Source organism: Vipera ursinii (genome assembly GCF_947247035.1).
Source record: "Vipera ursinii genome assembly, chromosome: 2".
Taxonomy (NCBI): Eukaryota; Metazoa; Chordata; class Lepidosauria; order Squamata; family Viperidae; genus Vipera; species Vipera ursinii.
This window is the reverse complement of record NC_139513.1, coordinates 134,136,742-134,150,693: the sequence shown is the minus strand read 5'-3', so window position 1 is coordinate 134,150,693 and position 13,952 is coordinate 134,136,742. Positions and strand designations below refer to the sequence as shown.

At 46.4% G+C, this 13,952-nt stretch overlaps 1 protein-coding gene across 4 annotated transcripts in view; it reads left to right on the top strand.

The window, feature by feature from the left end:
* Positions 1–13,952, top strand: part of CEP112 (centrosomal protein 112) — a gene marked incomplete at its 3' end in the record, with an annotated part of 302,148 nt that overhangs the window by 270,066 nt on the left and 18,130 nt on the right. The window lies entirely within an intron of this gene.

Genomic DNA, 13,952 nt, shown 5'->3' with positions numbered 1-13,952 from the left:
GAAAACGCGCCCCCCCATTGCTGGCAATGGGGGAAAAGTCACGATACATCACGCAATGTCATGTGACATTGCAAGTTTGACATGCCTGTTTAGTTAACTGGCTGTTAAACCACTACCAGAAGGCTTCATTAGGATAGGGAGGTTCTCAGCAATGTTTAACATACAAACTAAAGCCTATTCCCATCTGGATAAAAGGAGATCTCTTTTAGATGTAGTTCATAGTTATTACTCCAGATTATAACTATGAAAAAACATTTGATCAAGGACAAGACAGAATGTATTTTATTACTTCCCATCCTTTTTTAGCTGGACAGTTTCTTTCACGTAGAAACATGGGATTATGCTTTAGCTTCATAAAAATGCAATGTAATGTTATTTATTGCAACAAATAACATTTGCACCAAACCTTTGTACCTTAATGATCAAATTAAGTGGTACTAAAACTGAAGTGTTTTTACAGGATGAAGTTCAAGTGATGACACTATTTCATATATGTTCTCCCAATAATTCTTAAAACAAACTTACAAGACCAATACGTAAATGGAAGCAAGCTGAGTTTAAAAGAAAATAGAGGCTCACTTATCGGGTTTCTAGCAGTGATTACTATTTGCCAGCACAGCTTTAAATACTATACGTGAACATAATAGAATAGTGAAACATGAGAAAATAGTGAAGACTGTGCTAATTTTGCTAGAGCTTTTTTTTTCTTTTATTGAGAACAGAAGAATGACTATTATTAGGAAAAGACACCAAGGTTATGAACAAAAAGAAGAGCCAAGTAAGGAAGGTCTTGGGTACAAAGAACTTGACATTGAAGCATTAGTTGGTAATCACACTCTGTCTTAGAAGTGTACAAAGGTGAACACATAGCTGCAATGGCAGAGACAAGAATGTTGAAATCATATGAAGAGCTAGAAAGGAAGTGGGAAGGAGGATAAGAGAGATAGAAACGGCACGTAAACAAGGTTGAAATAACCTTGGTTCTGGAAGAGTGAATATTTGATAAGAATATGAAATGATTATGTCAATGTTCCAAACAGTTATGAAACATTCTACAATTTTAGTTATTTATATTACCCCCATAATGGAATGACACACTGAAAATGAACTTTTCTTTTTACAGCGCTCAGTAAATCATCTCTGAGTGTCTGATAGCATAAAACAATTGGAAGGATTTGGCTCTTTTCAGATGACAGAAATGCTTCTAACGGTTTAGGGTTGGGGCTGCCAGATTCAGAGCTATTTAGCAAGGCTAATATTTGATAAGTACAATCTCAAACCTCGTCCGGAGAGCAGGAAATTCAAGCAACCGAGACGAAAGCTGAGTTTCCAAAGTGGTTTAATAGGCAAAGCAAACGATCTTCAAACGGAACAAAGCCAGCGTTGGCTGCTACCCTCATCCAACGCCTTTAAATACACATTGCATGTATACACCCACGCCCCACCCAACCGCACCCACTTCCGCCCATTCCCTACTTAATTCCCGTTTCTCCCAAACACCTCCCTTTGTCACCCGGCACCCTCTCCCTCCCAGGTGAGTCTCCCCGCGAACGCTCTCCCCATCGCCGCTAATCACCACCCCCACCCCCGTCCCTGTACCCGGCACCTTCCCTCCTGTCACGGACCCACCGCAGCCCTGCTGCCCGGCCCCCCTTGCAAGACAGGCAAGCCCCCAGTCTTTTCCTCCCGCAGACGGGCTCCGCTGCCAAAGGCCCCGCCCACCATCACCGCAAGGGCCGAGTCTTCATTTAGTTTGGCCTCATGGACCTGTGAGGCCACCGTAGCCGGCAGGGCGGGGCCGGGTCGCACGTCGCGCGTGCGCACTCTCAGGGCTTCAACCGGCCCGGGCGTCGTGCAGCTGTCGGGCGGCCTCAACCGGCTCGGCCGCCGTCGCAGCTGATGGGCGGGCGAAGGAGGAGGCCGTCGTCGCAGCTGTTGGCCGGGCGAGGGGAAAGGCCGTCGTCGTTCCAGGCCGCCAGGCACTCTCCCGGGCCGTGCAGGAGGAGGAGGAGCAACCGGCGCTGGTGAGTGTCGCGCCCGTGACGCCGCTGGGCGTCGAGCCCACGGGGCGCGACATGCCGCCCCTCCTACCAGGGCCCCTCCTGCAGGGGAAGACACAAGAGGTAAGCAAACGTCCACCCTGTCCGCGGTGTCCCCCCGTCCTCCCCTCGGCTTCCCAGGGTGCAACCGGTGGAATGCTCGCACTAACCGAGGAGCATGAACATCTGCCTCCCCCACCCACGTCGCCTCTTCCACAGGATATCCCTTCCACCTGATGAGGTATTGGACGCCCCCCCGACGAGCTCTGGAGTCAAGGATCTCCTGGACTTCATAATGGTCGCCCTGGGTGGGCCCAGGCCCACCCTCCCCCACTGCTGTTGCGCCTGAGGTGGCAGGTTTCAGAAGGCTACTGTGGAATACTGGGTGAAGTTTGCCTAGGATCTTTGGTAGTCGTAGTCGTACTGTTACAGGGTTAATTACCTGTACCACCCTGAATGGTCCGATGTATTTGGGTCCTAGCTTTTTACAGGGAACCTGGCCACGCAGATACTTAGTAGACAAGTAGACCAGGTCCCCCACCTTTGGGACTGCGAACGCTTTTCGCTTCTTATCAGCCTGCTCCTTATTCGATATCGCAGCCCGCTCCAACGCTTTTTTCACTGCACCCCAGACCCCCTCAATCTGCCTCATCCATTCGCGTGGCTGACAGGGATCCTCGTGCCCCGGGCTGCATTCGGGGATGGGAACAAAATCATTACCCATAACCACTTTGAAAGGGGAAAACCCCGTACTGCTATGTACAGCGTTGTTATACGCTACTTCCGCAAACGCTAAGAGATCCACCCAGTTGGTTTGCTGGTACGAAACGTAGCAACGTAGATACCGCTCAACGGCAGCATTGGCCCGTTCTGCTGCGCCATTGGTGCTAGGGTGGTACGCCGTACTGAGTCCTTGAGTTGACCCGATGAACTGAACAAATTCCCTCCAGAAACGTGCCGTAAACTGAACTCCTCTGTCCGAAATGATACGGCGTGGCACTCCATGTAAACGGTAGACGTGGGTTACGAAGAGCCAAGCTAATCGACGTGCTGAGGGCAACCCTTTACAGGGAATAAAGTGGGCCTGCTTTGAAAATAAGTCTACCACCGTCCAAATAACGTTATGGCCCTTACTGTCGGGTAACTCAACAATGAAGTCCATGGCTATATCCTGCCATGGACGAGTAGGATCAGCCACCCTCTGTAGGAGACCCAACGGTTTTCCCACCATAGGTTTTGTGGTGGCACAAATGTGGCATTGCCGTACATAGTCCTCCACCGTTTTTGCCATGTGCGGCCACCAAAATTGCCGACGTGCCAAATGCAGGGTCTTCAGAAACCCATAGTGTCCAGCTTGCTTGGTGTCGTGGCACCGATACAGCACTCGCCCCCTCAAAGGGGCTGGCACGTAAAGTCGGGTCCCATGCCAGGCCAAGCCATCACGCATGTCAACGAGTTCTGGGTGGGCCTGTAGCCAGGTATCCCCCTGAAGGCCCTTCCGAAGCTCTTCACAGAACTCGTCTTGTGCTGCCAAAGCGGTGTCCCCCTCCTGATCTGGACTTCCGGTAGGCACAAGCGCTTGTACAACATCCTCCCTCTTCCCCTCAAACTGTGGCATACGTGACAATGCGTCTGCCAGGAAGTTTTTTCCCCCCGGAACATATTTCAATGTGAAGCGGAACCGACGGAAGTACAGTGCCCACCGCACATGCTTGGGGGACAGCCGTCGGGGTGTCTGTAATGCCACCAGATTCTTATGGTCCGTCCACACCTCAAACGGGTGGACAGCCCCCTCCAAATGATGTCGCCACAGTTCCAGTGCCCAGCGTACCGCAAAAGCCTCCTTCTCCCATATTGCCCAGGCACGTTCTGCAGGAGACAACTTTTTAGACGCATAAGCGCATGGTTGAAGCACCCCGTCGTTGTTTCGTTGGAGAAGGACGGCTCCGAGGGCAACGTCGCTTGCGTCGGCTTGGACCACGAAAGGCAGGGCAGGGTTTGGGTGTCGTAAGATTGGTTCTTTAGCAAAAAGAGCTTTTAACGTATCAAAAGCTCGTTGGCACTCTGCAGTCCACCCCACCCGTAACCCAGGACGTGGTCGTACGGTTAGTTGTCGTGTGCGAAGAAGGTCCGTAAGTGGCAGGGCTATGGCCGCAAAACTGGGTATGAATTGGCGATAAAAGTTCGCGAAGCCTAGAAACGCTTGTAACTGCCGCCGTGTCCGCGGGGCCTGCCACTGCTGGATGGCCTCCACCTTTTTTGGGTCCATTTCTATCCCTCCTGCAGAGATTCTGTACCCCAAATAATCAAGTCGCTGCCGATGGAACTCGCACTTGGATAGTTTCACAAAGAGCCGTGCGTCCCGCAATTTCATCAATACCCGCCTGACCAAGGCGACGTGCTCCTCCATCGTCTCGGTGTAAACCAGGATATCATCCAGGTAAACCAAGACCCCACGATATAAGAACTCATGCAAGACCTGGTTGATCAATTGCATGAAGACGGCGGGAGCACCCTGTAGCCCAAACGGCATCACCCTAAACTGGAAACTACCCAGAGGACAGTTGAACGCCGTCTTCCATTCGTCCCCTGCTTTGATTCGAACACGATAATAGGCCTCCCTGAGGTCCAGTTTGGTAAAAACCCGTCCTTTAGCCAGATGGGCTAACAGGTCCTTCATTAGTGGGAGCGGGTAAAGGTGCTCAACGCACACCGCGTTCACACCACGATAGTCCACGCATAGTCTAAGCCCACCATCCTTTTTCTCACGAAACAGCACGGGCGCCGCCATCCTGGACCGTGCAGGCTGGATGAATCCCCGCTCCAGGTTCTTGTCGATGTACCGCCGGAGTTCCTGCATTTCTTTTGGGGACATGGCGTACATCCGGGGTTTTGGTAACCTAGCACCCTTCTCCAGCTCAATGGCGCAGTCCGTGGTGCGATGAGGTGGTAGCGTGTCACACTCCCGTTCATTGAAGACGTCCAACAGGTCGGAATATTCACGGGGTACTTGAGCCTCTTGCGCTAACTCACCCGCACAGACCCTCTCCCGTTCCCCCGTGCGTAGTGGTCCCAAAAATGCGTGCTCTCGCGGGGGTTGTGGGCCCAACCCCAACCGGAGATGGCGGCTACCCCCCTCCCACCAGATCGTAGGACCCCACCGATCCAACCACGTGAGCCCCAAAATAACCGCCTCGGTCATAGAAGGCACCACTATAAACCGTAAAGTCTCCCAGTGATCGCCCATCTCCAATCGGATCGGTTCGGTGACATGAGTGACAGGTGCCCCGCCCAAAAGAGACCCGTCCACCTGCTGGAAGCGTAGTGGGCTAGTTAATCGCTTCACCGTAACCCCCAGCCTTGCCACCACCGCCTGGCTCATTAGGCACCGTGTGCTACCTGAGTCTACGAGGGCTTTATATGCCGTCCTCTGCCCGGTGCGGGGACTGACCAACACCACAGGGAATACAAAGGGACAAACCGGAGCACTTACCATCGGATCTTCGTCTAGATCCTGTTCTTCTGAACTCTCGTACGGAGGAGGCTGGGTATCTAACGGCGTCTCCACCCGGACAGGAGCAGCTGGCCTGGAGACATCTCCGCCCAGTTGGTGAGCGGCCCGTGTCCGCTCTATGGATCTCCGAGTCCCGGCCCCCTGTGCTGGGGAAACAGGGGCTGGCCGGGCAGGAGGCAGAGGGCAATCGACTGCCCGGTGTCCTGGCTGGTCACATCTGAAACACCTCAGAGCAGCCCGTGCTGGCTGGGAGGAAGGTCGTGTGGACGTTGCTACGGGTGGCTCTGCCACTTTCGTCTTCTCGACCGGCCGTCGGCTTCCAGAAGGAGGTTCAAACCGGCCTCGCACGTCCTGCAAACCCACATCCAGCTCCACGGCCACACGGTACCACTCCTGCAGTCGTGCTGGAACGCCGCGGACCACACAAGCTCGACGGAGAGCCCCGTCCAGGCCAGCCCTAAAATGGTGGACAAGAAGACGCTCCGGCCACGAACGCAACTTCCCGGCCACCTTACGGAACTCCCTTACGTACTCCAGCGCCGATCGACCTCGCTGCCGCAGAGAAAGGATGTCGGCTTCGGCCCGCTGTACCCGGGAAATGTCCTCGAAACGGGCCCGTAACGACTCCAAAAACAGGCCAACATCCCCGAGCTCCCGAGCGTGGTCAGTGTATAAATCGGCTGCCCAAGCCGCTGCCTCCCCTTGCAGGCAAGCTGTTACTGCCACCACCATAGCCCGCTGGGACACGTAGGCCTGGGCATATTGGTCCATATGTCCTATCACCTGGCCCAGGAACATGGCCAGGCGGTCAGGGTGGCCATCATAAGTAACTGACAGAGGTGGAGGTCCCCATACCACTCCAGGTCCCCACGAAGCCACTTGCGGGCCCGGCACAGGAGGAGCTCCAACTAGCCGTGTTGTCGACTGCCCGGGCCTGTCGTCCGTCCCTGACCACAACCCTGCAGCACCTCGCCCGAGGCCTACAGGAGCAGAGCCCTCACGGGGCATGCCCAGACCAGGTTGGGTCAGGTGGGATGGCGCATCCAAAGGTGGAGTCCCGGCAGGGGACCATTGGCCCGGTCCCTGGCCACCAGCCTCCCCAAACCTGGTTCGCAGAATATCCATGGTCTGGTTACCAGGGGTGGTGGAATAGCTCCACTCCTCCCCCTCGTCCTCCACAAGGCAGCGCTCCCTCCATACTGAAGAAGGACCCCTCAACCGAGGTTCATGAGCCCCCTCATATCCTCTTTGGCCCAGGGCAAGATCCGGCCTCCTCCCTCTGCCGTGGCCCTGGGCCCCTGCCTCCCTTGGCTCCACTAAGTGATCCTCGAGCAACGATGGCCGCTGCCTAGGCCGAACCGCCGGAAGCACAACCTCTCCTACATCCATTGTCCTGGGGGAGGCTACACCAGCCCCGGCCCCCATCTCAGGCCCGACCTCCTTCTCCGAAGCAGCCGCCGAGGCGGGCCCCTGCGATCCCTCCGCCATACAACTCACCCACTTGTCGCTCGGAAGGAAAAATGAAAGGGTGAGGTCAACGCTGGCTTTCTCTCAAACCTCGTCCGGAGAGCAGGAAATTCAAGCAACCGAGACGAAAGCTGAGTTTCCAAAGTGGTTTAATAGGCAAAGCAAACGATCTTCAAACGGAACAAAGCCAGCGTTGGCTGCTACCCTCATCCAACGCCTTTAAATACACATTGCATGTATACACCCACGCCCCACCCAACCGCACCCACTTCCGCCCATTCCCTACTTAATTCCCGTTTCTCCCAAACACCTCCCTTTGTCACCCGGCACCCTCTCCCTCCCAGGTGAGTCTCCCCGCGAACGCTCTCCCCATCGCCGCTAATCACCACCCCCACCCCCGTCCCTGTACCCGGCACCTTCCCTCCTGTCACGGACCCACCGCAGCCCTGCTGCCCGGCCCCCCTTGCAAGACAGGCAAGCCCCCAGTCTTTTCCTCCCGCAGACGGGCTCCGCTGCCAAAGGCCCCGCCCACCATCACCGCAAGGGCCGAGTCTTCATTTAGTTTGGCCTCATGGACCTGTGAGGCCACCGTAGCCGGCAGGGCGGGGCCGGGTCGCACGTCGCGCGTGCGCACTCTCAGGGCTTCAACCGGCCCGGGCGTCGTGCAGCTGTCGGGCGGCCTCAACCGGCTCGGCCGCCGTCGCAGCTGATGGGCGGGCGAAGGAGGAGGCCGTCGTCGCAGCTGTTGGCCGGGCGAGGGGAAAGGCCGTCGTCGTTCCAGGCCGCCAGGCACTCTCCCGGGCCGTGCAGGAGGAGGAGGAGCAACCGGCGCTGGTGAGTGTCGCGCCCGTGACGCCGCTGGGCGTCGAGCCCACGGGGCGCGACATACAACATAAAAATGCAAAAAAAAAAGTACTGTTAGATGAAATGGCTTAAAGCCATCTCTTTCCTGATAGCTCTTTATTCACAGAGTACTTTAGTTAATGCTGACTTTCTTAATCCTTGGCACAAATACCCAAAGCCTTGTGCGTATAACTTAGAGAGCAAGTAAAACTTTCCTGCTACTATTATTACGAATTGGGTATATGATTTGCATAGTGATTACCTGTGTTTTAAGATCAGTTCATTACCAAAATATATCTAAAGTAGCAGGATGCTGAGTAGGTGATCAGAAAAAGCAGGAACCTTTTTCCATATATCACTAAAATAAACCCTGCAATGCAGGCTGCAAATAGCATGCTAGTCCTTGGTTAGCCATTTCATAAACAGACAAGATGCCACTATTGTGGCTATTTCCAGACTAAATGAGTTTTTTTTTTATTGCTGAAGAACCATGAAACAGAGTCAGAACAGGAGAAAGAAAGAAAAAAAGGTTTCTGTCTTGCTACAATGCATAAGAAGCAGTTCAAATTTAACTTAGGAAGCTGGAGGCTAAAACATATGAAGAACAGTTGCAGGAATTAGGTATGTTTAGTCTAATGAAAAGAAGGGCTAAGAGTGATATAATAGCACTCTCCCAATATTTAAGGGACTGCCACAAAGAAGAAGGGGGTTGATCTATTGTTCAAAGCACCTGAAGGCAGAACATGGAGCAACGGAGGGAAACTAATCATGGAGAGGACCAACCTAGAACTAAGGAAAAAAACCTGATAGCAAGAACAATTAACCAGTGGAAGGGCTTGCGTCCAGCACTTGTCGGTGCTCCAACACTGGAAGATTTTCAGAATAGATGGATAGCTGCTTGTCTGAAATGATATAAGGTCTACTTGAGCAGGGGGTTGGACTAGATGACTTCCAAGATCCCTTCCAACTCCATTGTTCTCCATATTTAGAGCAACATTGGTTTAAGTTATAGACTTCATTAGTCAATTATCGACTGAACAGCTTTTTCCCCCTTAATCATATATTAGTTGAGATCAGGTGTTGCTTGTTTTTGTCTTTGGAAAGATAACAACTGTACTTTCTGGTACATTTATTTTATGTTGAGAATTAAGATACCACATTATAATAAAATGGAGAAGAAAGGTAATGAATGGTCAGAAACTTACAAAATATCCCTGCTGCTATTAGGTTAACTGATTGAAGTAACATGGGGTTGAAATCCTCGGTCTAAAGCAGTAGTTAGTTAAGCATGTGACATATGTCTGAAGCAGCACTGTAGTTTTTGTACAAAAAAAACTTTGCTGTCAATTACAGCTTAAGTGTAATGGTGGCTCTGTATGTTACTGCAATAGTTTCTTTTGCAGGTCTGCAAACAATAGAAAAGGCAGTTGTGTATACTTTGCACGAAAGTGTTGCTAATGCTTTTATGGTTGTTCACATTGTAAATGCGTATATCACTAGCATAACATTGGAATGCTTGGATTGATTTGTTGTGTATATGTTGCACATCCTCAACGCCCTGTTGAATTTTGTCTCTCAATGACCATCTAAATAACATTTTTCCTCCTTTGCAATGTCTAGCAAATACAATACAGTTTTGGTTTGGTTTTGCTTTTGTTTTAATGGAAGAATTAAACAGGCAAGTATGCTGCTAAACATAAGTTGCCTATTATTTAAACTTTTTATGTAGTATGGGTAGTAATACATCCTGTTTGTAGTAATACATACTGAAAAACTGACCAAGGAAATTACTTTTAACTTTAAGAAAATGTTTAAAATACCCATTTCTTACGGTTATTCTTAAACCTTTTAAAACAAAATAAAATAATCCCTGTGGAATTTTTTTTCTGTAGTTTGGGTAGCCTATAGAACTTATGTTTGAATTTTACGATTCAAAAGAAGGAAAGCAACTACAAGGGCATTGGTTTCTTTAATGCAGGGGTCCCCAACCCCCCGTCTGTGGACCAGTACCGGGCCACGGCATGCCAGCAACCGGGTTGCACAAACAAGCAAAGTCCCATCTGTGGGATGCAGGCAGTACATGAAACCACACCCCCTCTGGTCCACGGAAAAACCTCTCTCCACGTAACCGGTCCCTGGTGCCCAAAAGGTTGGGGGCCTGTGCTTTAATGTTTTGTTCCAACAGGGTGCAGTGAATTTGGGATTATATCATTCTGAGCTCAAAACAGAATATTTCCTTTTTTTTTTTTTTGCATATCCCTAGCAGGGGCAGAAAGACTCTTAATGACACAGAGTAACTACTGATTAACAAACAGTTGCTGCAGTCCTTCCTCTTTAAGTAAAGGCTGTAAGGAGAAAAGAGCTGGGTAATCCAGTTTGGGAACTCAATTAATAGATATAGAATTAATGGGAGTTTTGTCTTTATTTTATTTATTTTATTTTATTTTAATTCCATTTATATCCCGCCCTTCTCCGAAGACTCAGGGCGACTTACAAGCTTAGCAGTAGCCTTCATTGAGACTAGTATATACCCTTGTTTTCAGTTTGTAAACATGGGCAGTTAATAAAAATTAAAGTTAATAAATATTGTTTTTGAAATTGCATTCCTATTTTAATAAGAGCAGGGTACGGCTAATTTAGCCCTGAATATATAGTAGAATATATATGAAAAAAGCTAACAAATAACCATGTGTCTATTATTTTTAACCTCTATAATCAAGATACTCTTGTCAGTTTACAGTTTTGACAATAACGTAATAATGTTAGGTGCAAACAACCAGACCTACACATGTAGAGTTCACACTAGCTACTTTATTGCAGTACACCTATTTCACAGGAATCTCCCAGACTGGCAGCTTTCAGTATTAAGATATTACCTCCTACTACCATAATATTTGTCAAAGATTAGAAACATGAACTATTACAATTTTGGTCCTACCTACTTCCACAAAAGGTAGGCCCCAGCCAGCCAAATAAGATTACAAGAATTATGCACACTTCAGTAAGGTATCTTTAATACTAGTCTTGCGGTAAATATAGAATTTTTAAAAACCAAGAGGAATTTCCAGTGCTCATTTATACTGATTTAATTTAAGTGGATTATCTTTGAATTATTTGGATAGCTTTTTCCCAGGTTTCTTGCCTCCTTGGTTGAATTGCTACTGTCAATAGGCTCCTTTTCTATTTTTTTTGATTATTTATATCTAAACTTCTTTGCATTATTTTCCCAGCCTCCTAGTCATCTCTCATAGTACGCTTGCATAGAGCTAAAGGAGATGCAAAATAAATTATGTAGTGTTTTTATTAGGAATCTGTTGTTTATATGACCAGTTAATTTGTTTACACTGTTTTAAAGTAAGCGATTCAATAACCAGTGACTCATTCCCATTTTTTGGTTTCTGATAATCTGCCATTGTAAGGAATTCCCTGCTTACTAGAGCTGTGAATAGTGTGGGAAATCTTATGGTTATACAATAGGAATAAATTTAATATTTTAAATTTAATGAGCTTTCTATGGAAATGTTTTAAAATTTGGTTTTGCATTTTGCTGAGTTTCTGTTAAATATTTGGAGATAATTACTCTCAGGAAAATATCCTCTGATAAGTGGCTGAATATGCATATGAGGATGAGGAAGACAATTAAAAATGAGTATTACCTCATTAACAATATCTATTTTAAGAGGTGTGTGTTAATTTGCCTTTAACAATTTGATAATTTGATGGTTATACTTTTATGGAACTTTCAATTTCCATAGTTTTCCCTTTCATAGTGAACATTTTCATATAAAAATGGGGCTACTAATTTTCCTTATTTTCAGTTATATCACTCTTCCTATTTGATAACCTCTGATTGGAATGAAAATGATATTGTGGGCCAAGCTGGAGAGCTACAACTAGGCATATTAAAAATCTTATCAAGTGCTTGGATATTGAAGAAACTCTGTACTGAAGGCAAGTCATACTTAGTCAATGCTGAAATTAAACTTTCACTCCTGCTTCTTGAGAAACTGATCTCTTGGATTTCTGGAGGAAGAAATGATAGACCGAAGCCAGCAACTGCTGCAAAGAACAAAGAGCCCTTGAGAAGAACAATTCTTTAAACTGTTAGGTAAGAAGAGGATGGGAGGTCATCCCCAAATGCTCCAGGCAATTGCACTACTGAGGTCTCCAGCAGGTTGGGAGCACCAAAAGTCAAGGGACTAACCATCTTCCTCAAACTGTGGTTAGCACCTTTTAAAAAGAAACTGGGTTCACATACTTCCTTTTCTGATCACTTTTGGAAATTGCTTGTTGACTACTCTCAGCTATTTTCAGGAACCTTTGGATCAACGAGTTTTCCCTCTTATGAAACAAGTTTAAAATACAAGTTTAAGGATTTTAAAAGATTTCTTTTGGATTAAACAGCAAAAGGATGATTAGAACTTTGATTTTGGAAAGTAACAAATGGATTAAAGGTCCACATGGATTTGAAATAAGATTCTGGAATTAATTATAGGAACTCTTCCCATGGGAAAATGCTTTTGTTTTGAATTCTCTTTTTTAAAAAAATGATAGGATGAGACGTTGAAGGTTCAGTATTAGAGAGAACCAGAAGGAACAAAAGATTACAATTAAAGAAGAAGAATACTTAAATTTGACTTTCTAATACAGAATGAAGGGAAATATTTTAACATTGGACAGATTGAAGGGTATTTTTGAACAATAGACCCAGAGGTTGCCATAGTTTAAGACTGTGTGGCACTAGAGATAGATCATGTTTTAACTATGTAACAAAAGAGGAGCAAGTTTTATCTGACAAGATTGTGACTGATCTGAAAGTGGATTTTAAAAAGGCAGACTAAAAGGATGATATCGAAAAAATGTTAGACTTGACATACAAAAGAAACCTGTTGATGTCTTAATAATTAAAAGGGACATACAAATAACAGCAAAAGAGTGATCTGGATAAAGTTTCTAGAGTTGTTAACTCTTTGAAGAATTCTGTGAGGAGGGGCAAAGTTCTAGGACATTATTTGATGGGACTAAAGATCAAGATTGTTAAAAATAAAAGGAAGGAACAGAAAGTTTATTTGACCAAGGTTTAAAATAGATATGTTCTTATCTCTGCTAACACTTAATAGACTTTTGCTGATCAAGACTGAAACAGCGGGGGCTTTAAAGATTTATTTGTAGATTAGAGATGGGATAAGGAAAGAAAGATCATTTGTTGAATTTGAAGAAAATATGTTAAGTTACTAAAATTGCTTATATTTGCAATGAAGGGGAAGTTATTTCTTTACATACATCTTTTTCTTCACTATATTTGTCGTTTTTCTATTTTTCCTTTGTATTAGTTTTCAGCTTTTTAATTATAACTTTTAATTACTATTCTTTTAAAAAAAGCTGGCAAATCTAAGGCAGCAATACACACTTTTCCCAGAGAAGGCCACTTCTGTTTTAAGCAATATGTGGGAGGCCACACTCCCCAAATGTGGATGTAGCAAAAGAAAGCCTAAACTTGCTTGATTTCATTTATACTCAGAATTAATTAAAAAGAAATATAGCATTTAAAAAGCTTTTTTTCCCCCTTGGAACACTGATATTGAAAGTGGATTGCGATCCATATTATCTTCCTCAATAATTGGTGTAATAACCTTCAGAACCAACTGCATGTCAGTTCTTGAGTACAAGAAATAATAATCTTGTTAAAAAAAGATCTCTTACTCCTGGATTTTTTTTAGTCTCCAAGCATTGTCAAAGTGAATGTATGCATATACTGAAAACAAAATTCTTGAAAGTTTTTTTTCCTTTTTTCCCTTGAGATGACTTGTCTAAAATTATATCTAGCACCCAACAATGTCCGTTACCATTACTCTAGTCATGTTTGGAAAAATCTTTTGTAAAATTGATTCTTATTTGAAGCTCAGTTGGAGTGCCAAAGTTGAGCTTTGCTTTTTTTTTCTTAATTTCAAAATTAAATTTCTTCCTCCTTTATCTTTTAATTGTTCTAATACCTCCCAAGGTGATTGGTTTAAAATAAATCACTGTTCCAATTTTCTTTGTCTTTTCTGTTGCAAAATGTTTCTATTCTTTTTTTCTGTTATCTTATT